Genomic DNA, 24,416 nt, shown 5'->3' on the forward strand with positions numbered 1-24,416 from the left:
GCAGAAAAGTTTACCAGTAAAATAAATTACTGTTATAGTCCACAGTTTCACTAGTTATATCCTGCAGTTTAGATCAAGGGCATTCCATTTATCTCAAGTTTGTTAACATTTATATATAACTTGCTCTCATAACAGAGAAGATGTAAGGTATGAAGAGGTATTTGTTCATATTTAGGGGTAAACTTATCCTGGTATGGAACAAGAACCAAGCCAGCTTTTGGCTAAGTAATCTTCCAGAATGGTTTTAAAGGATGGGAGGGAGAGTAGTGACCTGATGGATAGAGATAAGGAGTTCCAGGCCTTAACAACATGGCATGAGTACAGACAATGCCCAGCAGAGTTGAGAGGTATGTGGGCAGAGAGGAATTTTTTGGTCAATGGATCATAATTACCAACTGGGAATATAGTTTTGTAGAATGTTATTTATAGCTACACAAACAGATGGATTCTGAATAATTTTACATATGGTAAGAACCTGTTTATATGTTAGTTGATAGGGTAAGTCTGACCAATTTAAACTTTTTAGTGCTATACAGTGGTGTTTTCTGAAAGAGGTATTTGCTGCAAATTTACAAATTTGTTATAGCATTGTTCAAGTTTTGATTTTTGTGATGCCTGAAGGTTAGTAAGGATGGGAGTGCCATAAATAAGTGCGGGGATGAGAAATGTAGTTGAGTCAGTGAGAAATGTTTTAGCTATATAAAGCATCCCTGTTTTTTAATGAGTTTTCTTATGCAATTTTGTATATGCAGTTTGAATTTAAGATTTACATCCACTACCATCCTTAATAGTTTGCTATGAGAAGAGACATCAATTGTTGTATTATCAAGACAGAGTACTTTAAATTTTGTTTTTTCAAGGGAGAGGGATTTGGGGAAAAAGTAATAGTTTGTTTCTTTTTAAGGTAGAGTATGAGTTGTGAGTTACAAAGTCATGTTTTGGTTGCTATTAAAGCTTCTTGAGTAATTTTTTTGGAGGTGTTCCACATTGTCAGATGTGCAAATGAGTGTTGAGTCATCTGTGTACCGTATTAGTATGGGCTGTTGTGTGGATGTGTGGAGGATATTGGTGAGAATGTTAAAGAGGAGAAATCAAGGCTACAGCTTTGTGGTACACCGGTGGTGACTGGGAGATATGCAGTTTCATATTTTTGACTGATACTTATTAGATAGGTAGCTTTTGAACCATGAAAGGGTGGGTTGAAAGAGAACTAAGGAGGACATTTGATGTAGAAGTTTTCTGTGAAAAACTGTGTCAAAATCTTTGGACAAGTCTAGAAATATGGAGGAGACCAGTATGCCATTGTCTCTAGATTTGTTGTCAATACCTATATAGGTTAGAAGTTTAGTGTTAGTACTATAAGATGGAAGGAAGCCATGTTGTATAGGGGATAGGAGTTCATCCTGCAGGGCATAGTTTAGCAATTGTTTTTGAATACATTTTTCAAGTATTTTGGAGAGGGGGGGATAAGATGGCTATAGGTCTAAAGTTAGTAATGTCTGTTAAATTTCCTCCTTTGGGCAGAGGGATAATGTGTGACCTTTTCCAGAGAGAAGGAACATGGGATTCCTAAAATTACCTATATATAGGGACTGAGACAGGATAGGACATGCTATTGGCTGCTATTTTAAGGCATTCACTTGGAAGGTCATCAGCTTAAATAGAGCTTGGTTTCAGTATGTTCAAGAGTAGTTTTATACAGGATATGGGCACAGGTTTGAATCTGAAAGTGGATCTGGTAATATGTGGTTGCTGTGCAGTGTCAGGATACAATTTTAGGGAATCCTTGGTTAGAGATGCTATACTTTCTATAAAATAACAGATGAACCTTTTTGCGGTTTCAAGTGATGAGTTATTGGGAGATAGGTTAGAGATGAATTTTTGGCTGGGATGCAAGGTTTCCTTAATGACTGTCCAGACTTTTTTATTGCTGTGTTTACTATTATTCTAAAAGCAAAATATTTTGTCTTCACTAATATGCTTTTTAGTACAGTTGCAAGGTATTTTGAAGTTTTCAAGCTGTTGTGTTGTTTTATGTTTTTGCCATTCTTTCCATGCTTTTTCTGTATCCTGCATTAGCATTCTACTCTTTTTGAATAACAAGATTGCATTGTTTGTTTTAGTCTCTTCTTCCTTGGAGGTGCAAGGCTATTTAGGATATTCAGGAAAGTTGTACTGAACTCATTTACAGCATCATCTAAGTGGAGGGTTTTTAGCAAATTTCAATAAATAAATAAGTTAGTAAAAACATTTTGAGGTTAAACTTGGGAAGGTTGAATGTTGTTTTATAAACATGCTGTTTAAGTGGATGTATGAGATGTCTGGTTATATAGACTGGGATATGATCACTGAGACACTCAGACATTGTATCTGAGATAGTATATTTGCTACGGTATGATGTTAGCATCCAGTCTAATAGGGAATTTGATGTCTTGCTATAATGTGTGGGGCTATTAACTAGTTGCGTGAGACCAAATAAGTTCATGCTAGATGTAGGGGAGTTAAGAGTTTATATCCAACCAACATTCACATCACCATTAGTATTATTTGTTGTTGAACTGTTATAGATATCCAGTGCAGGATTTCTCCCAGTACATATTTATTGTTGCCAGGAGGGATGTAAAGACCAGTAATACTTTTTTTATAATTGTTTAATTTCAGGAAAGTTATAAGATGTATCCTTCAGAAAACGCATGCTAACATAAATCCTGTTAGTCTAGTAACTTTCTAAGTTTATAAGAACAATATGTAAAATCTTCCCTTATTTTTTTTTTTGTCCCCTTGTTCCCTTATTATTTTAGGCTTTTTCCATCTTTAGTACACTAAGAAGCTGAGAGGTATGGTGGCTGAACCCAGACAGGTAGTTGATTGTTTTACAGATGACCTATCTGGATATTCCTTGAATAGGCATATGAGTAATTTATGCTGACACAGTATAATATCTCCAACTTGACCTTGCTTTGCATCCCCTGCTGTGACAGGCAGTCTCATATCAGAGACATGGTGTACAAGCCACAATAGATATTATGACCACAGCAGTCTGACTATGCTAGACTTGTGGTTATTATTTACTGGTAAGCTGATGATTATACCTATTACCAGCTTAACAGCTCCCTAAAACACAACAGAAAAAATTTCCCCAGCCTTTATGCCCTTCACTCTGCATGAATAAAAAGAAAATCTGTTTCTATCTTTATTATTGACATGCCCTGGATGATAGTTAGGTTTTACTTTTCTGCATCTTGGCTCCTGGTTTGCTGAGCTACATGTTTATATTAAGTATTACATTTTATTAATTTCTTAAGTGAATTAGACCAATGTTTAAAACCTGTCCCTGATTTTATGCCTTTGCTCACCCATTATTTTTGGTTTTGTCAATGATTTTTCAATGCAAAGGAGCTGTGAACTATGTTGATGAGTTTTAATTGCATGAGCAGTTTCATTTACCAACTCTTTGCTGTAGGCACATTTACCTTGGTGACCTGTAGAGTAAATAACATCTGCTTTAATAAACTGCACTTAGGCATGTTGTATCACTGTATTGAGACACCAGTCACTTGGGGAAAAACAGGCATTTCAAAACAAACAAAAAATACCTTCATAAACAGAGGAGTTTGGCAATGGAGAAAAGAATTAATGTTTGAAAACAGATTCCTGACTTTAAAGATATGTAGCCTTTCCTAATATGAATACTATTTACCATTTTTAAAGTACTGTCCAGAGCTTAATAGAATGTTAAAAAACAGAATTAGCTCTAAATGTTCCTAAGTATTGTATATTTCAGATGTAGTGACTATACTTTTAATTACGGTTTTCTGGTTCTGTTCGTCATCCAGTTGCTCCATCCTCATTAGTTCAGGATCAGATCCTGATACACTTGTTAGGCAAAAAAAAAAAAATCATAAACAACTAGAAAAATGGAAAAAATATAACATTATTTTATAGCTGATATTGCAATCTAACAGAAACATTTTTAGCATGTGTATTTGAATAGTTTGAGAGTTGTAACTATCTATAAATCAGTCTATATCTCTACCTTTCTACCCAAGGGGTGGGATTCAGAGGGCAAGTTACTTTCATGAAGTCAGCTCTTGTGTTATGTTATGCCTGCACATCCCTTGTAGCTTACCTCTCCATTACTGTTAAACCAACAGGTTGTATTGTTAGCATGGACATCCCCCACTCCTTAATAAGAAATAATTCCTGTAAAATTTGGAAATTAGCACATCTATTTGGATAAAATTATATCATCATTTATAATATCCTTAAAAGATCAAATTGTTTTAAATGAAAGACTCAGAAAAAGGTGCAGGAAGAATTGTGGCAACAGGAACAAAATAAGTCTTATTTTCTTTATTATTCATTCTCACTTCAGCAACATATTGTGTTTCATCGAAATGACAATGAAGAAAAATAAACAATGTAGGCCATTGAAAGCAGGAGGGATTTCTTGTGGTGTAGCACAGATGTACATGCAGGTGTATGAACATCCATTCTTGAACATTACCTGCCTTTGAAAAGCAGATCAAAATACTATAGATTTCCGGTTAAGTCTATCAAGAAAGAAGTGTACATATAAACAGCTGAAAGGCTGAGGTTATTATAGGGGATTGTAGTAAAACAATATGTGATTAAAAAAACAATGATATAATTGATGTCAGAAAAGCAATATTGTGACAGATTTGTACAGCATAATTGCAGCTTATTTCATATCCTGGCATTAGCTTCAATTTGACAATGGCATCAGTTTATAGTTATAGTACAGGAAGGAAAGGTTAACCTTCTTGAGGACTATTTGTCTATTTTTCACAAGATGACCCAGGATATCCGAGGAAAAAGAAGCAGTTCAAAGCAGTTTTTTGGCATGTATACTACTTTATATAAATGTACTCGTACATTCTGGTTATGATATATACTAGGCAAGTACAGACTAGAGATAACAATTCTGCTTCCAAACTTTTCCCTGAGCCTTTTAAATGGTCAGTCTTACCACTATAATGCAAGCAAAAGTTATGAATCTAAAACGTTTTAATAACAAGAGCATTAACAATACTGAAGGCATTAGAAGCAAGCAAGTGGCAAAATGAAAACAAATAATGGGATTGTTGAATATATGCATATGCATGAATATATAAAATCTTATATGTAATACATATACACACACACACACACACACATATATATATATATATATATATATATATATATATATATATATATATATACACACACATGTACCATTTTATATATATATATATATATATATATATATATATATATATATATATATATATATACATATAGCGTCTATATTAGATGAACAAACTTTTAAAAGTTCGAATGTCATATGGTCAACACCATATGATCGAACTTTTAAAAGTTTGAAAATCTAATAAAAAAAAAATAAACCACAGAAAAAACCTACCTGAATGTTTTTAGCAGGGGGGCAAGCCTCACTGCATCCCTCACACCCCCCACTCTTTAAATATACCAACTCCGAGATCGCACTACATTGCAGGAAAGTGAAATCTTCCCATTCCACACTGTATGGAGATCTCCATTGAAATGTTCAAACTTTTAAAAGTTTGATCATATGGTGTTGACCATATGACATTTGAACTTTTAAAAGTTCAATCATGTAATATAGACCCTACACACACACACACACACACACACACACACACACACACACACACACACACACACACATATATATTTATATATATATACAGCATTTTTGGCAATTGCTTCAGTTTGTTGAAACAGATATGGTAATTTTTTTATTGAATTTTATTTGCTCAAGCAGGATGCTACTGCTTGTGCTGTATTTTAGTTCAAGTTCACTGCATAGTGAAGCAAAATATTTAGCCCCCAGGATCCATGAACAACGTGATGAGCAGCAGTGCTAATTGCTATCTATCCTGCTCTCCACTCCTATATAAATATAAGAACATTTCTGTGGCAAATAACATTGTTGGTGGCCACAAAAACATGTTGAGCAGCACAAGCACACACAGTAAACAAAGCTTGCCTGTGGGCAAATGTGTTAAGCCTGCTTGCACAGACAACACATAGAGCTACAAAGGGCAAATGATGCAAGCTGTACCAGGCAAGGAAAGTATACTGAGAGCAATGTACACATAAATCAAATACATGAATATAGAAATAAGTAAGAGGGGAGGCGAAACAGCAAAGGTGACTATAATAGATGTCTTACCAGGCAGAAAAAATATATTGAGGACTATGTGCACAGAAATCAGATATATGTACACAGAAATACATAAAAGGAGAAGGTAAATGCTGAAATTGTACTAAGATAATTGATTAAAAGGTATTAATGTCACAATGACAATAATAAAGCTGTGCAATATATCTATATATATATATATATATATATATATATATATATATATATATATATATATATATATATTTATTTATATATATATATATATATATATATATATATATATATATATATATATATATATATATATATATATAATAATAATAATTAATTGTGGTCACACTTCCTGAGCAAATATATAAATAATAATTAATTGTGGTCACACTTCCTGAGCAAATATAGGTAAATAAAAGCAGATATGATATTATAGGATGTGACAGTTACACAAAGTAATATTAAAACAGAGGGGATTAAATTTGATATAAATGTCATTAACATGCTAAGTTGAGATAACAGCAAGAACAGTACATACGGCAGGGAACATTTGCCTAGGGTACCTTCCGTCAATATAACATGCTGGAAAATAAGAATGGCTCAGAAGCCACAATCTCCTTTTGCAAGACTCTAACCCATGACACCAGTATTACCATTGAGCTGTGTGTTAACTGTGTACACCACAGAAACAGGCACAACACCCATACAAGGAGGATCACCCTTGAAGGGAATTACACACTTTAATATTCTAATGGTTATGCATCCCATAAGTGGTGTGTGTTGTGTTACAAATGTAGGAGCAAAGTGTGGCATACATAATACCCTTGCCTAAGGCACTCCTGCCTGACACAGTTGTTATGCAGACAGATAAGAACAGATGTAAATACCATACTATGATATGATTTAGTCCACAGAGCTGTGTAGTGTCGGCATCTGCCACATGAGGCAGCAATGGATATTTTCTCAAACAACTGAAATTAATGGTTGAATTAAGAAAAGGTACAGGACAATGAATGTCATATCAGCATGTCAGACTAATGGCAATTAACTGACTATGCTCATGTGTTTACAATCGTGATTAGTCCTGTATCAATTGTCCTTGGCAAGGAAGGTTGATCTGCATTTTTGTACACGTACCACCCAAGAACTGGAGCACACTCCTGTGCAAAGCAATACTCAACATATGTGCCACAGTAACATTCTTTCCATGACATTGGCAGAACTAATTTCTACTGCCATGAAATTCAAAGATACATTCACTTGTGTTTATAAATATAATACTGATGTGATGTAATAGTTGTCATGTGACATCAGTACATTCACACAAAATTATTAAATATGCTAGAATTGAACTTCAGGCTGTACAACTCCTCCAACTAATAATATGGCTATGAATCACATGCAACACAGTGGTACTGTTATCACAGATGTTGTTGAACCCTGGCTGTGTGAAGTCCTTAAATTAGATGTACTTTATTTGCCCATAATTTGTATCTGATAAAATGGATAGGGGAGGCCTGTATCACTTTATACGTACACTTTAGAGCTGAGGGGTCTCGAGAACAATTAAGGACACAAATGCTTACAGTCAGTCTTGATGGTTTGAAAAACTTGACTAAGTGTTGAGAAAGTCAACACAATAGTGAGTACACTGAATGTGCCATGGTATAAGTGCATCACTAATTGTCATAGGTGTGGTTATATGAAATCATTATATCATGTTAAGGAATCAAAGAATATGTGTCCCTGTAATTAAGAGAAATTATCTTGCCATATGTCAGACAACATTGCCTGTTAAGTATACCCTAATACACCCATGGCCTCCTGCTATTGTTACTGTGATGGTAGATCAACAACTATGTACAATGCGGATATAATCCCTTATTGCAATACATGCCTTACTTACATATGTTACATCGTCTCATATTCTCAGTCCTGAGGAGGTGTTTTACCGCAGTTAGTATGGAAGGACAATATAAGCAAATGACAGCATCAGTCTTCAGTACATCATTTCAAAATGAAAATTAGATTAAACTCTTACAAGAGGAAACATCTACACTTGACGGTGACAACACTTTTAACAACATGTACACTGACTGTAAGCAGTGACGTCAGGATTTGAACTATATACCAAACATCCCAAGCTACTGAAGGCTGTTTGAAACACACCACCACTTGAGCTTTATTATATAAATGTGAATCAGCATATTTCAATGGATGAGATCACTATTGTGTATTATATCTATTTTCCACTAAAAAGTGATCACACAGTACAAGCACAATGCATCGATATATGTATCATATGTGTATTTGCAGCTTGTTCTGCACAGTAACAGGAGGAAGCACACACTCACAGAAAACACTTGGTCCTTTATGTGAACTCCCTCTCATCTACTGATATAATCTAAGTGTATTATAGGCACACACCACAGAAGAGGTTTGACTGCATGTGAGCCACATTGCATCATTGAAGGCATGACACCATCTATGTTTTGAGAGATGTGTGTTCATAAATGACTTCTGCAGCTATGCAGGATTCTAAAATGTTGTCAACATTAAGAGGTGTAAGAGACACCTGCATCCATTTACATTCACATACACACAGGATATTCTCAGTGCTGTATTTGAACTCCCTGTCTGTCTACTGACACAATATACACACAAGTTTATTATATGCATGCACAAATCTGACTTTAGTGGTGAGAGAGTGCATTTTTAAATGGATGACCTCATCAATGGGTTGCAGACAGTTTGTGTTTGTGAGCAAAAGAAAAAGGGATTCATCTGACCACATAAGTGTTTTTCATGACTGGGAGTCAAATGAGCACAGATATTGAATTACTTCTCCAGTGATGGTAAGGTCCCACTGTCACACACACACGTCAACTGCTGTGAGATTAGAAACCCCTACCTATCTAGTTACACAATCTGGAGGATACAGTACTTAAATCCAACCTGCAATGCAGAAGTCTGACTTCCACACTATGAGAGTGCAATTTATAGAGGATGACGGTATCTCTGTGTTGCACAGAAGATGATGTTGGGAGAAGGGTCCATCAATTATGTGGACTCACCCTGCAGTGTAAAAGTATCTCCAGACTGTGAGCTCAGTGAGGCCAATGGTGTGTATAATCATATTTACACTACCCTAAATACAGCCCATACATACAAGTTCACTGCTGTCAGATTAGAACCCTCTGCCAATCTAGTTACACAATCTAGACGACACAGCATTTAATACAAGTACCACCACAGAAGTTGAGCTTTAACACAGACAGAGTGTGCTTTATAGAGGATGACATCAGTGATGTATTGCAGAGAAGATGAGGTTGGCAGAAGGGTCTGACATTGATATGGACTCACCTTGCAGTGTAAAAGTTTCTGAAGACTGCTAGTTCTGTGATATAAACAGTATGAAAGGTCACATTTACACTACTCTATACACAACCCACATACTCATACAAGTTTACTGCAGTGCAATTAGAACTCTGTACTTATCTAGTTACACAACCTAGAGGACCCAGCATTTAATGCAAGTGCCACCACAGAAGTCTAACTTTTGCACTGTAAGAGTGCATTTTATAGAAAATAACATCAGTGTTGTGTTGCAGAAAATATGATGTTGGGAAAAGGGTCTGACAGTGATCTGGAATCAACTATCAATGTAAAAGTTTCTCTAGCCTGTGAGTTCAGGTATGCCAGCAGTACACAAGGTAATACTTACACGACTCTTTACACAATCCACACGCAGAAGCTAACTGCTGAAAGATTAGTAGCACCATATGCATATTAATGAAGGTGCACTGCCGCCACATCCACGTGCATAGGAAACGAGCGTGAGTGCATGGGGCGTGTCGAAGTGCCGCACGGAGGCGTGGAAATGTCGGCTGTTGACGTGCAACCTAAAATGCTGAATATTACAGTCTGCCTGCAATAGTAATCACACCTGTCAGTGTCCGTGGATACTGAAATCTATGCAAAGCATGCAAGACAGTTCTTGTGAACACAAAATTAAGAAGCAAACACAAATGCACGTTAGCGAATATTGAGTCTCCATCCCTCGAACAAATGACATTTAAAACCATGTGCCCGTATTCTAATGCAGTGTTGATAGTTATACCAAGTGGAAGTGAAATGCATCATGTTAGCGCGCCGCCAATAGCTAAGTCTAGCCCAATGGTCAGGGTTACCACCTGCCCACATTGTGAGGGACAGTACACAGCTGGGCAGTTGTGTCCATGCAAAAACCATTATAAATGTAAAATATCATGTGACTGTATGACATAATTATGTCCCACATTGCATGTAATAGTCACATACAATAGTTATTTCCGTATGTAACATACCACATGTTACAAGAAATAGAATAAGCAATTAAATGAAACAGAAGGAGCATATAAACTGCTACAACAATAAGCTAACATGTAGGCATAAAACAACAGTATTATCCATTGTACTGACCATGGATATGTGTTGTCCTGTAGAATCTGATTTGTGTCCGGAATATATCCCATCCTGGCCATATGAAAAGGTGGCAACCCTACCAATGGTCAGAGCATTCGGCCAAAATCCGCCCATCTGTGGTCCAAGCCGTTCTTGTCAGGATGTGTCAGAGTTGAACGGGTATTACCCGGGTGTACCTACCATGTCATGAAAGATAAGTATTTGCGTGTACCTATGTGCATGATGTACAGCATGTGAAAGGTGAAAAATGCTAGGGTAGTCCTCACAACCATACAGGTACCTGAGATATGTAGTGTATACAATGTGTTCCCTTGACCATGCCATGGGCCATCAACCAAAGAAGGGATGGATGGAGTGTGTGGAATATGTGTGTGGGGAGGATGGGTAATGTTATAATCCACAAAGGTGAGACTGTGTTAGATGCACAATAGGTGAACTGGAGGTGTATGAGGGAGCAGTGGGTGAATCAGAAAGAAACACAAAGAACAAACATACACATCCGCAATACAACCTGACAGGCCATACTGTAGAACACAATCACACAAACATATGAATATTAAAATGTGCGATACACATGTACTGAAACGTCACCGGCACATACCCACAGAATGGTCTGGATGGAACTGAGCCATCCAACTGCAACACACCTGGATGCATAATTGAATACCCATCATCCCCTCTACAGCACACAACCCATCCCCATTCCTGAACGTCCACCAAATCCTGCCATACTCCGGCTACTAGCTTGGCACAGCCATATCTACACATAGTGAGCACTACTCATACGTAGTAGGCAGTGTCACCCTAGGCAGTGTCAGGATTGCAAACTATGTGTCCCTTGCATGTAAAACCCTATCACATTTTCTTAAGTTCAAAAAAATCAAAAGTCGTTTGCTTGTTCAATTTTTGGATATCCCTCATGGGATACGTATCCTGTGTAAACATTAGACTTGGTATCATGACACAATGTCCAGTCCTGTAGACATCTGGACACAAGTTGTATGTGCAGTAGTGGTTCACGAGACTGCTCAGTCTCCTGCCGGTCATGCAGAACTTACTACCCGGGATCAAACACCTGCCCGTGATGCACGTCTTCCCACATGAATTTTTGAGAAAATATACTGTACACAGTAGCATAGTGGCACTTGGAAATAGGGTGATTAAGGCTCTGACATAAGCAGGGTACCTCCTGTCCAACTTTGTGAGGGACAGTCCCTGTTTGGGTAGGTGTGCCCTGACCAAGAATGATACAATGGCAAATGTCCTGTGATTGTAGGAAATAACTATGTACCATATTTCATGTAACAGTTGCCTAAAACAGTTATTTCTGGATGTAAAATATGTAAATCGTACAAGAAACAGAATAAGCAACTAAAGTGCTACAGGAATAGGCTCTCATCTAGGAAAATAATGAATGTTCTAAACCCTGTACTGACCATGGATATGTGTTGGCCTAAATAATCTGATGTGTCCAGAATATATCCCATCCTGGACATATGAAAATGTGGCAACCCTACCAATGGTCAGAGCATTCACACAATAACTGACCAGCCTCCTAATCACTCATAAAACCAGTGACCTTTGGAGGAAAGGTGTTGAATGACACTTGAATGAATAATGACAATAATTAAGAGTAATAGACACTTTTAACTTCAGAAAATAAGTATTAATACATATTCTCAGAATCTGTCAACACGTTTCAAGTTAATAGTACTAATATTGTAGAAGTGTCCATGATTGTCCCTGATTTGTCATTGCCTTGTCCCTGTCACTGTTGAAATTAGTCCCCGAGTGTTTGAGAGGTCCGGACACATATGTACACCAACCAACTGTCATACTTGTTGACAGTACTATTGAATACCTGTAGTGAAGTTATAAGTGATGGCCAGAATAATATCCTTCGGATATAGGGAGGTAAAGGCAGCGGGGATGTGTGGTGTACATTCAACTGTATGGGAACTGTAAATAGGTATGTAGGTGTATGCACAGACAGATACATATATATATATATATATATATATATATATATATATATATATATATATATATGTATATATATATATATATATATATATATATATATATATATATATATATATATATATATATATATATATATATATAGAGATATGAATGCATGAAGATGGTCACAATAAAGCATTCATAATGAATGTGAAGTGAAACACCAGTGGAAACACCCTCCACCCTGTATTATGTAGTGCCAACATAATAATCTGGTCAGAGGTGCCCAAACACCGGCATCTGTAAACACAGGTAGAATGTTAAAATTGGGACCAACTCTGTCCATGTGCTATGTCTGACATTTGAACAGGTACAGGGCAGTTCCGGTTACCAGTCGGACAAGCTTAAACCTGGATCACCACATGAACACCCAGACAATCAAACACATCTATGTGCCAGGACTATAAGCTTTGGCGTTCTGAATATCCTTGGAGTGAGTAAACATGCAGCACGGGTCCAGAGCAGTAGGGAATAGGGAATGTCACATGTGTAATACTGCAGTTTTCCCAGAGGAGAATGGATGCCTGCTGTGTAAGTGAAGCGGTGAGGCATATGTTAGGGTAGCTATGAACCATGGGTATACATATAAATGAAGCAGAACACCAATAGTGTAGCAGTTAGAGCATCCGCCTAACTTAAAGGCATTCCCTGTTCAAGTACAACTATAGCACATTTCATTTTCTTGTGTAATGAATGCCTCTGTGCTGTAAAGCCAACATTTAAACATGTAAAGGTGAACGTGTTTCGCATGGGGCCATTAACTGGATTCCTTTAATCAAAGTGGTACTGTCATAATGAATAAGACACACGTAAGCACAAGGAAGTGGCAGTAAACATATGTAACGCACAATAAGCATATGCAAGTGCGCCTGCGCAGGTATAAGCAGCTCCCAGCATAGCAAATGTATGTTGTTATGTACAGATGTAACTTATATATATATATATATATATATATATATATATATATATATAGTACTTACTTATTATCGCAACCAGATTTTCATGGTTGCCAAATTCACACCTGCAATGAAAATCAGTGTGGGAAACACCGTAAGGTGCTATTTTACGTCCTTACTGATGAAAAATCAGTTTGGCTTACATTCAGGAAATGAAACAATTGTGCAGGTCTTCTTCCTGTTTTGCGTGCATTACACATGCACGCTTCAACTGGCAGGACAGCTGCCTTACTGAGGAAAAGAGTACTTTAACTGGGAGGAAGGAATGCTGAGAAGAAAAACATAGACAACTGTTATTCTAATCCCTTAGGAATGCCCAATAACTTTACATTACAAATTGTTCCTGTTCCTAAAAGTAATGTAAAGTTTTTGGGCAGTTGTAAAGAATAAGAATAACATTTTGAATAGTCATCAGGTCTGCCCTATCATTACTCATAGTTGGCATTTCTTCTGGACAAGGATATCAGTAATTGCCTGTTCATCTTCACTTTGCTGTTTGGGGAAACAATTTTGTTCGAGTTTTCATGCAGCCGCTTCCCCCAACAATCAAAATCCTGCAGTGGGTGCATATACACTGGTGAGAGAAACAGCATCAAAAAATTTATTAAATTCACCATCCAAACTGTGATATTAGACACTCGTATGAACTCATATTAGACACACTTAAGAACTCAACCAACAGGACAATATCAGCCATTATAACTCAAGCGTGCATCTGCAATGCACGCAAGACAGGGAGAGGGTTTCTCAAATTGTCCCTGTTCCTAAAAATAATGTGAAGTTTTTGGGTCGTTGTAAGGAAGTAGAATAACAGTTGAAAGTGTTTCATGTACTTGGATTTGTGGATGTATGTGCATATCGCTCTGGTTGCAATAATACGTAAGTACCAGATATACACACACACACACACACACACACACACACACACACACACACATATATATATATATATATATATATATATATATATATATATATATATATATAGTTATATGTGATTGTAGATATACACATGTACATAACTAGGTTACGTTACAGCAATTAGGGGTAACATATGTTCAGACCGGGCATATGTTACTGAGAGGTCCAATAAACAAACGTTTACCTCCCACACCCGCCCAGCTAGGCCGGTCAGACATACAGACATGCAATAAAGGTAAATACACTGCTGCTTTCCAAACCACTGGCAAGAAAGTACCAGTGGGAGAGATCTGCAGGGTCTATACTTTAAACATGGATAATGGGGTCCCTTGCAGGACACCAAAAATTTGCCATACAGGCGAACCTGTGATAATCGACGTGAGCAGGATGTAGCTGTACATGGAACAGTAGGTTGTGCAAGTGTAATAACACGAGTTGACAAAACGTATGACATGTGTCCCGAGACGGGGAGAGTGGGCAGTGTGTAGGGGTGTGTTCATACCCCAGCTGCGCTCACAGTAAGTATTTGTCATGAGTGCTGTAGAGGGGTGTCAGGTAGGTAAATCATGGGTATGCAATAATGGGCCTAAGTGTGCAGGTATTGGTTGGCAGAGATGTATTAGGCCCTCCCAGTGGAAGTAATTAATATTCCTATGTGGGCACTGCTGATGCTCATACCTCCCAAACCTGAAGAGCATATCTACTGGATAGTCCGTAAACCACTGGGGGAACACATAGGGAATATATCAGTGCCCTGTACCCGATTATCATGGATGTCCGTGATTACGAATCAGAATGTAACACAGTCCTAACTAAACCCTTCCAGAACTAGTGATATTAGGTGGACAGGTGGCGGAATACACGTAATGACTAATGACAACATGTATGAGTCATAAACAGCATGTACCTCGACAAATGTGAATGAACACATATGCCCTGTGACTGTCAATGTGTCAGGTTAATAGAACCAATCATCTAAATGTGTCCCTGAGGGTGTTATGCAGTGTTCCTGATACAGTGTTAATTCTCCCCCATTCGTATGTGAGGTCTGCTAGTGACAGAAAGCGCATATTCCGCTGACCACCTTAGGTAGATGACAGCATAATAGTTTGGGGTTACTACCTGTTCGCCTTTGTGAGGGACACTCCACTCTGGCCAGTTGTGTCCTGCAAAACGAATGTTATGGCACATGGCCTGTGATTTCTGGAAAAGAGTTCATATATTGTTTGTAGTGGCTGCATAATATGATTTTGTTGTATCTGAAACACCTAGATGTTATAGGAAACAGTATTAGCAACTATAATGCTACAAGAATAACCTTAACTAATGCAAACCGATGAAGTAGTCAATTTTCTACTGGCTGTGGGTATGTGTTGCCTTGCCAAATCTGACATCTCTACATGTAGGTCGTATAGGGCTGCCACCTTTCCAAATGGCCAAAGTGGGACCTGCTCTGTAGAAATGTCAGACGTACCAGGTCAGAACATACCTACAGCCATGCATAGTACAGAAATATACATATTAGCACAAATCAAAGCTTAGTCTAGCAGCAGTCAAGTTGCTTATGCTACTTCACATAACATATTGAAGTGTCATTTATACAATAACCATTACATGCAACTATTAGAGAAATGTAGAATATAATATTGTCCTCTAATCAGGACATTTGCTATGGCTAGATTATTCTCGCATGACACATATGCCTAATTAGGGACTGTCTCATGCAAAGTGGGAAAGGTGTTACTCCTAAAGTCTCACTTCGGCCACTTTAAAAGGTGGAAAATCTACAATAGGTATGCAGTAGCATGACCCGGCAGAAAGATGTGTTTCCCAAAACACATTTACATGTCTGCATTGCAGAGTATCGGTTCCCATGTATCAGCCAGATGGGAGCAGATTGTATGAGGAACACACATATAATATGACTTTGTCACTGGGCAGGCTGCCGATTCCGTACAGTCAAACGCCTGCCATCGCATAATGGTCAGCCATACCCGATACTGTAAATCATGTAGTCCGATGTAATAGGCATCACAAGGGATCATGCCCACCCAACATGAGTGACAAATGCAAGCACCAATGTCGGTGCACGTGCAAGTGAGGGAGCGAGTGGGTGTAAGCGTGTTTGTCTTCCAGTATGCGAGTATTGCACTGTTAAAGAAATGTGGAGTCTAAACAAGTATAAGGAGCTGTAACCAGAGGTCAGCAGTGCTTAACACCATGCAAACCCATGCACAACCACTCCCAACTGCTGCAATGTGCCTTACCCACTCGGTATCCAAAGGCCTTGTTCTGGCTTCAAACAAAGAACCATCCTTTGCAAGTGTTGGTAGCAACACCCTGCACACACAGCTGATCTGAATTACCAATACACCATGGCATATATACAGACAATAGACAGTACCACACACATACCATACAGCACAGTCATCCAACAGTATAGTAATGTACTGGCAGATATGTCTGGACCACTGGTGGTTGCAGACTAGGCCGTCAAGTGTGTGAGCATGCCCAGTATGACCATTATGCATGTTGCCGACTGACATTACCGTCATACCTTCATGTGTTTGAGCATGCCCAGTTTGGTCAACTGGATCGCATGTGTCACATGTCCAGGTAGTCAGTACTGTGGTACCAACCCCTGCGTTGTACACTGACAGGTGGCATGCTGTGTCTGCAGGGTAGCCAATGGTCATATGGCATTGATGTTGCTACATTTCTGCATAGCGTGGGGGAACATCCAACTGTATCCACATTCCTACACAGCACCGGGGGTGGCGCACATGACTTTCACATGTGTACGTTGGAAGGGGGGCACAGCTGACAGTTGTACACTTTTGCTACTACTGTACTGGTATGCCAGGTACTCCATTTCAGTGTGTGGACCTACTTAATGTGCTGGCTAGAGGCATACCAGTGTACTTCAGATCCTAGCTTTAATTACCAGCATAGTGCTTTGAGACGTCCTAGCCTTCACAATCTACATCCAACTGCCTGGCCTGCTGTAGTCTGTGTGTGTGTGTCTGTGGGGGTTGGGGTCATCCATTGGGCATATCCAGAGGCCATTGTATAGCATTTGTCTGTATTGGTCTACACCTGTCCAGCTGTTTGAGACTTGTGTGGGCTGTATGGACACACATAATGTTCAGCCCATAACCTGCAGTGGGTTAGGACACTCTGTGTACTACTGGCTACTATTGTGACCCCGGTTTGTGCTACAGATGTCATGGTGCCACTATGGATGTGTACTGTCTGCTGCCCTAATATTTGGCCACCAAATTCCCTTGTATGCTCACATCCATACCATAGCTATAGGTAAAAACACATTCTAATACAACTGCCAATTGGTAGGTTGATTGAATTACCTTGAGGGTGTGCCAGACCTGAGGATGGTGCTGGAGGGCTGCCTATGTTGGATGCACACAGTGCACTTCCTATACATGGCTGAGCACAGCTAGTGTCATGTTTGGCATCCCTTTTACTGTCTGTCCCTGGGTACCTACTGTGTCGGTGCATATGCCATGCGTTGCCTCTTTGCCAAGGGCAGGTCATACTGTGCATGCCTCCTTTCGCCTACTGGGTCCAGCTCAGGTAGTTCCTCCGAGTTACACTGTGCCTGTACAGACCTTGGCATTGGTGGGGGGCTGTGTGGCCCTGCCCCATGCTGTTCCTGCTGCAACTGTTTCCGCAGGATCATACTGTGTAGCATAGCACATACCATAACAATTTGGGTGCATGTAGCTGGTGAATACTGCAAGGCTCCACCGGATGTGTCCAGACACCGGAACCGTGACCTGAGCATCCCAAACACATGCTCAATTATATGTCTTGCCTGTGTGTATGCCTCATTATGGTGTAGTTGTTCATGTGTGTGTGCATTGCTGATGGGTGTTATCAGCCACGACTCCAGTGGTTACCTGGCATACCCCACTAGGTGACTGTAGGGGATGTCCATATTGGCAAAGGTGTGGTACAGCTGTGTCAGATGCCATATATCTGAATCATCATAGCTTCCAGGGCAGCCAGCACACACATTCAGTATAATGCCCTGGCCATCGCATACGACCTAGCTGTTGATGGAGGGTATGCCCCTACAGTTAATGTAGGCCCTACCCCGCTCACCGGGTGGTGCTTTGATGCATACGTGCGTGCAGACTATAGCACCCAGTACCCCAGGGTAGTCTGCCATTTGGTGGAAGAGACGCATATTGCTGGTCAACACCTCACGTGTGTTGAGGACATGTATGTGTTCACTGGCATGTGGTGGCATGGCATCTAGGAACTGGTGCAATACTCTGGATGAAGATGCCTATGAGATCCCCATGATATCCCCAGTTGTGCTTTGGGAGGACCTGTGGCTAGTATACCTTGGCCTACACATACCTTGGTATCCACTGGGATGGATTTCCCTCGGCCTGTTCGATGTGTCAGGTGTGGCTGGCACAGCTCAACAAGCTGCTGTAGGAGGTCTCTGTCCACCCCATAGCGCTTCACTATCTCCAGCTCATGTAGCTCCTGGTAGGTTACCCTGGGTTTGTAAAGTCTTCTCTGTCTCTTCACTAAGGGTTGTTCGGCAGCATTCACATCCTCACCACCCTCAGCCTCCTGCACATGTTGGTCTATGTTGCCTGCTGCAGCCCTTCTCATTTGGTTGGATTGTATTGAGAAATGTCCCTGCATGTATACACTGGTGGTGTAGAGTGTGGAAGAAACCTGTGTGTATTGTGCTTGGTCCCTTTACCGTAGTGTTCTGGGCCGGGCTGGGCATGTAATTTGCTGATTGTGCTAATTATCACCTGTTTGCACAGCTTGTTCTCCTTGACTACTCCACTACTGCTGTTGTCCCTCCCAATTTCACTAGGCAGGTATAGACACACCCCTAGCTTAGGCGTGCTAAGGCAGGTGCAATCCCGAGGCACAGGGCTCCAATGTACATACAGTGTGCCTGACACCCCCCCCCCATGCTTTCACCTATATTCGAGTCCTGCACCTGGCTATCTATACACATACACTCTTGGGATCTGCATCACACCCTGGGGATAAACGGGATTCACTATTTTCAACCTCATTTGCATAGTGTTGTCTTCTAATGCATAGTTATATGACCCATACTGATCCTCCAAAATAATAACCACTGCTTACTGTCACTCAGATCCACACACAACTGGTTAAAGGTGCCTTACTATCACTGTATTCGATATCCCATATTCTTCCCAGCAACAAAATAACCGATCTCTACATGACTAGAACCCAGGACCCTACACACCACAGACAATGTGCTTTACCGCTAAGCCATGGCAGATATACATACATTTGAGGTGATCACGTACAGATCATCCAGCACAGGCATTCAACAGTATAGGACATAGGACATGTATTCCATCATGTAGATTTATGTGTGCTAATGTCCACATATATATCTATATATATATATATATATATATATAGCTATATATATATATATATATATATATACACACACACACACACACACACACACACACACACACACACACACATACACACACACACACACACACATATACATATACACACATACCTAGATATAGAATTTATATCACAAAAGCGGATCACATGACTCCAAAGCATTAGACAAGAATGAAAAGGAAACCACATGTGCCACCTGCATTATGTAGTGGTGTTACTATCAAGGCAAGTGTGTTTCATTGCGTCACATGGGCCAGACTGTATTAAGGGTAAGAGTAGGGCTGCTGACATTTACTCACCAGACCTATTGGCAAATGTATGTGTATGTCTTGCCAACCAGGTCTCTTGGGTAATTATGACATTTGTGGACACTATATAGGAAAACAACAAAACACACTCACACATTCTGGAGCTAGCCACTCACAGATACCAACACATAGGATATGACTGCCAAACACAAACACCTGTCATGCCTTGGAATAGAACATCTACCTCTCTATTCTATTACACTACAGCATTACATAGTTACAGAATGCACTACAAAGATTACTGGATCACAGCACTCCCAGAGGCATACTTCTAGGTGGGTGACATCATCAGCAATGGAAAAGACGCCAATAGGGATTGTATGGAGAGTGAGCAGTCTAAAAGCATTACTCTGTCCCCAGGCAGCTGGAAACACGCACACTTGGCAAGGCTGGCATTAGAATATAGACCTAACTTCCTTAAACTTCCTTATCACACTACAGCATTACACAGTTACAGAACGCGCTACCGAGATTACTGGATCACTGCACTCCCAGAGGCATACTTCTAGGTGGGTGACATCATCAGCAATGGGAAAGTCATGCCCATACACATAAAGGCACATAACCGACACAAGGTGTCACTGGGCATGCTCACACACTTAGTAGCACACGTCCGTTTGGAATGCACTATGTGTCCATCTACACAACGGTGTACTGGGCATGCTCACACACTTACTAGCAAAGGGCTGTCTTGCATGCACTCTGATTCTAAACACAGAAGGGCACAGTGTGTCAATAGTCATCATTGTTACATGAATGCTGCACTACATATATCTGACACCGATCTTCTACACAATGTCTGCTGCTATCCATCACCTTAGCTATACCAATCTAAACCTAGCACACTAATACCACCCGTGGTGATGTCCTGCCAGGAGTAGCTACTTCGCCCATATAGTACCATTCATAGACGAATGTTCTGAGACCAGGTAAACACCCTGACACCTAGAGGACAACTGCATTGTATGTGTATGCTAAACAGTGCTAGATGTATAGCGTTCCTAATCACAGCTGCCAATCTAGATCCAACAATGGGGTATACTGACATCTGTGCAGTGAGAAACACCTGGCATAAGGCTCAGTTGTGCACAATAGCGCTACCACCGTATACCTCAGATACAGACATGTGGGCCATAACACCGTTACGGACCGCTCCAAGTGGTAGTGTCCCCACGTACATGAAGGCCACTCACATGTACTGACCAGTACACTCTCAAAAGCCATCACAGATGTGTCAGGTGCAGATCACAGTGTCAAAAGCTGCATTCTAGAGTGTAGCCCTCAGACATCACAATGTCCTTGGACCAGCAACACACATCCATACATTAGTACAACACCATATTACTCATGACCGGTGGACTATACCTAGCTCTACAGCAACTGTGCAGACTACCCATGTACTGACAGGGTTCCATCATGTGTTATGCAATGCAATGATACCACTGTTCATAACCAGGTTGGCTGTACACATAACAGGGGCCCTGGGTCATATACATCTGTAACAGATAACTGTTGCTATACACCAGTAAACACACTCATGTTTGTATATGACATACATGTACCTGCCGCGGATATGTACATGCCCCACACACACACAACACATATGTACATAGCATAGCTTTTGCTGTCCATCGTGCAGACAAGTGGCTACAACAATTACACGCATGCACATGGAAGGTAGGTCCATGGCTGTTGAATGCTAACAGTACATAAGGTGTGATAGCAATGTTGACTGAGTTAACATTCCCTCTATACTGGTTACCCATGACAACTATCATATCATACAACAGTCCATGTGTCATGTATGTCATCACAAGTGTCCACCAATTGCAATGCATACAAACATGGCTAAATGGCAGGAATGTAGGACCTACACACATGTACATGTAGTGGTGTGCATTCAGCTACCATGCGTGTGGAGTAGCTGATGTTTGCAGGTCATCTGTGTCTTACTACAACATGCACTTGCAATGCAGCCCCATCATTGACACCTGTATATGGTGAAATGCTGACAGTACGGTAAGATGTACATCAGGTATGGATGGAGGTGTGTACATAAAGTGGTGGGCCAACTTTGCAGATGGATGTTTGCTGAAGACAGCTCACAGGTGTGTCACAAGCTGTCCTACCATAACATGTGCAAACACTAAGCTATGTTTCTGTTAATTGAAGGTGAAGACATACAACCTACACAACGGTCAGGGTGTCACTGACTGTAAATCACTTGACACCTGTAACACTTAAGTCCTCCCATGTGCATATAGCAGCACAATTGCCAAAGGTAGCATTGGTACACATTGTAATGTGGGCAATACTGCTGCATGTCTGTCATACGTATCATAAGACAGCAGGTGTTTGATTCACAGTACTGCCATGTGTGTTTGCTTGTGTGTCCATATATGCCACGTATGGTGGGGAATACATCCCAATTGTTACACACCCCTGTACACTGTTGTAGAGATCTGTACATACTGCAGTGTAGAAAGCAGGACATTGGCAGGGGTGGTGTGTGTATCACACACATGTTAGCTATCTGTATGTGCATGACATAGGTGAATTCAATCGTGGACTCCACAGTGAGTGTGTGTGTGTATGTATAGCTGTCTGGTCCATGGAGTGAGGATGTATGCTACCAAAGTGAACAGATAGGACCCCTCCAGGTAATGCAATCTACTACCCTGTTGATGCCATCAGTCTTAGGCATTACTTACTACCTGTACATGTTCATTCTCTGTGTCGCATCATGTGGGTGCACAGTACTGTAATGGTGATTACCACATAGGCAGGGGTCCTCACCTCAACACTATCAAGTGTGTGTGTGTGTTATAGTGTCCTTGACCCCGTGAGTGTGGGTGTGCTACTGTGTCTGAATACATGTGTGCGAATACCTGTGTGTGTGTGTGTGTGTGTGTGTGTGTGTGTGTGTGTGTGTGTGTGTGTGTGTGTGTGTGTGTGTGTGTGTGTGTGTGTGTGTGTGTGTGTGTGTGTGTGTGTGTGTGTATAGTTGTGTGTTCTCATCCTGTAATGTGAATGTGTATTACTGCTACACAGTGAGGCCTCATGCTATTAACTGACCTCTACCCTTGACATCAGCTAGACTGCTGTGTAAAACCCCTGCACCATGTAACTGTACCTGTGGTGTCACCCGGTATGGATGTCACGTCTCTAGTCACTGTAGCTTAGTACACAGCTCACATGCTCCTGGATCAGTAAATGTGTAGACATCTTTGGAATGTCAGCCTTTCTAACAGTGAGGTTGAGGCTACGTATAGCATGCTGGCATTGCCATACATGCCTGTGAGTAGTCCACATGTACACATGGGAAACTGCAAACACTGGTACTTAATGACACATGCAATTAGACCTTAAGGAGGGACGCAGGGCATCATTACCAACATGCTGTTACTGTTGTTACCAAGACACATACTGCGAACATAAAACAATGCATTCTAAACCTGTACTACATGGTATGTTTGCTGAGTGTCAACAGTACACAACAATTGTAATATACACTTATCTCCCTATTCTGTTCACTCTGTGCATCAGACCATATAAGCATGTCCCTGCACCAATGGTGTGGATGACAGGGATGCAGCACAGGCATCATCATATGCACAGGGTGATAATGTTTGCCAGGGACCTAGGCTGCACCAGTGGATGACATCATGTGTGTGGGTTAGGGCCTGTGATCTAATTGGCCATGTGTGGTTATTATGCATGTGAGTGTTGCGGTGCCCTACAGATGTTTCTGGTGTGTGCGTGTATGTGTGCACACAGTTCTGCCATGTATCTGGCCTACACAGGGGTATTATTGACAGCTCCAGATTGTACAGACCAGGATTTACAGCTCACTGTGTCCAGCCACAGCCACGTGACCTGTGCCTGCCAGGGGTTGCACGGGCACTACCAGGCAGAGGTACAGATTGGGTACTGTCCGATGACACATGTCCACTGGAACCGTGTCCCTGCTGGGACCATCCAGGGCCATGTCCACATGGCCTGCTGTGTCCTGGTGTGGACGGTGCAGCACCAGCTGCACTGCTGCTGCTACTGGCACTATGGGAGTGGGCATGTGAGGTAGCTCGTTCACGTAGACCAGCACCAGGTGGTGTAGCT

The sequence above is a fragment of the Protopterus annectens genome, chromosome 1.part2, assembly GCF_019279795.1.
Source record: "Protopterus annectens isolate FY-2018-M chromosome 1.part2, PAN1.0, whole genome shotgun sequence".
NCBI classification, from domain to species: domain Eukaryota; kingdom Metazoa; phylum Chordata; order Ceratodontiformes; family Protopteridae; genus Protopterus; species Protopterus annectens.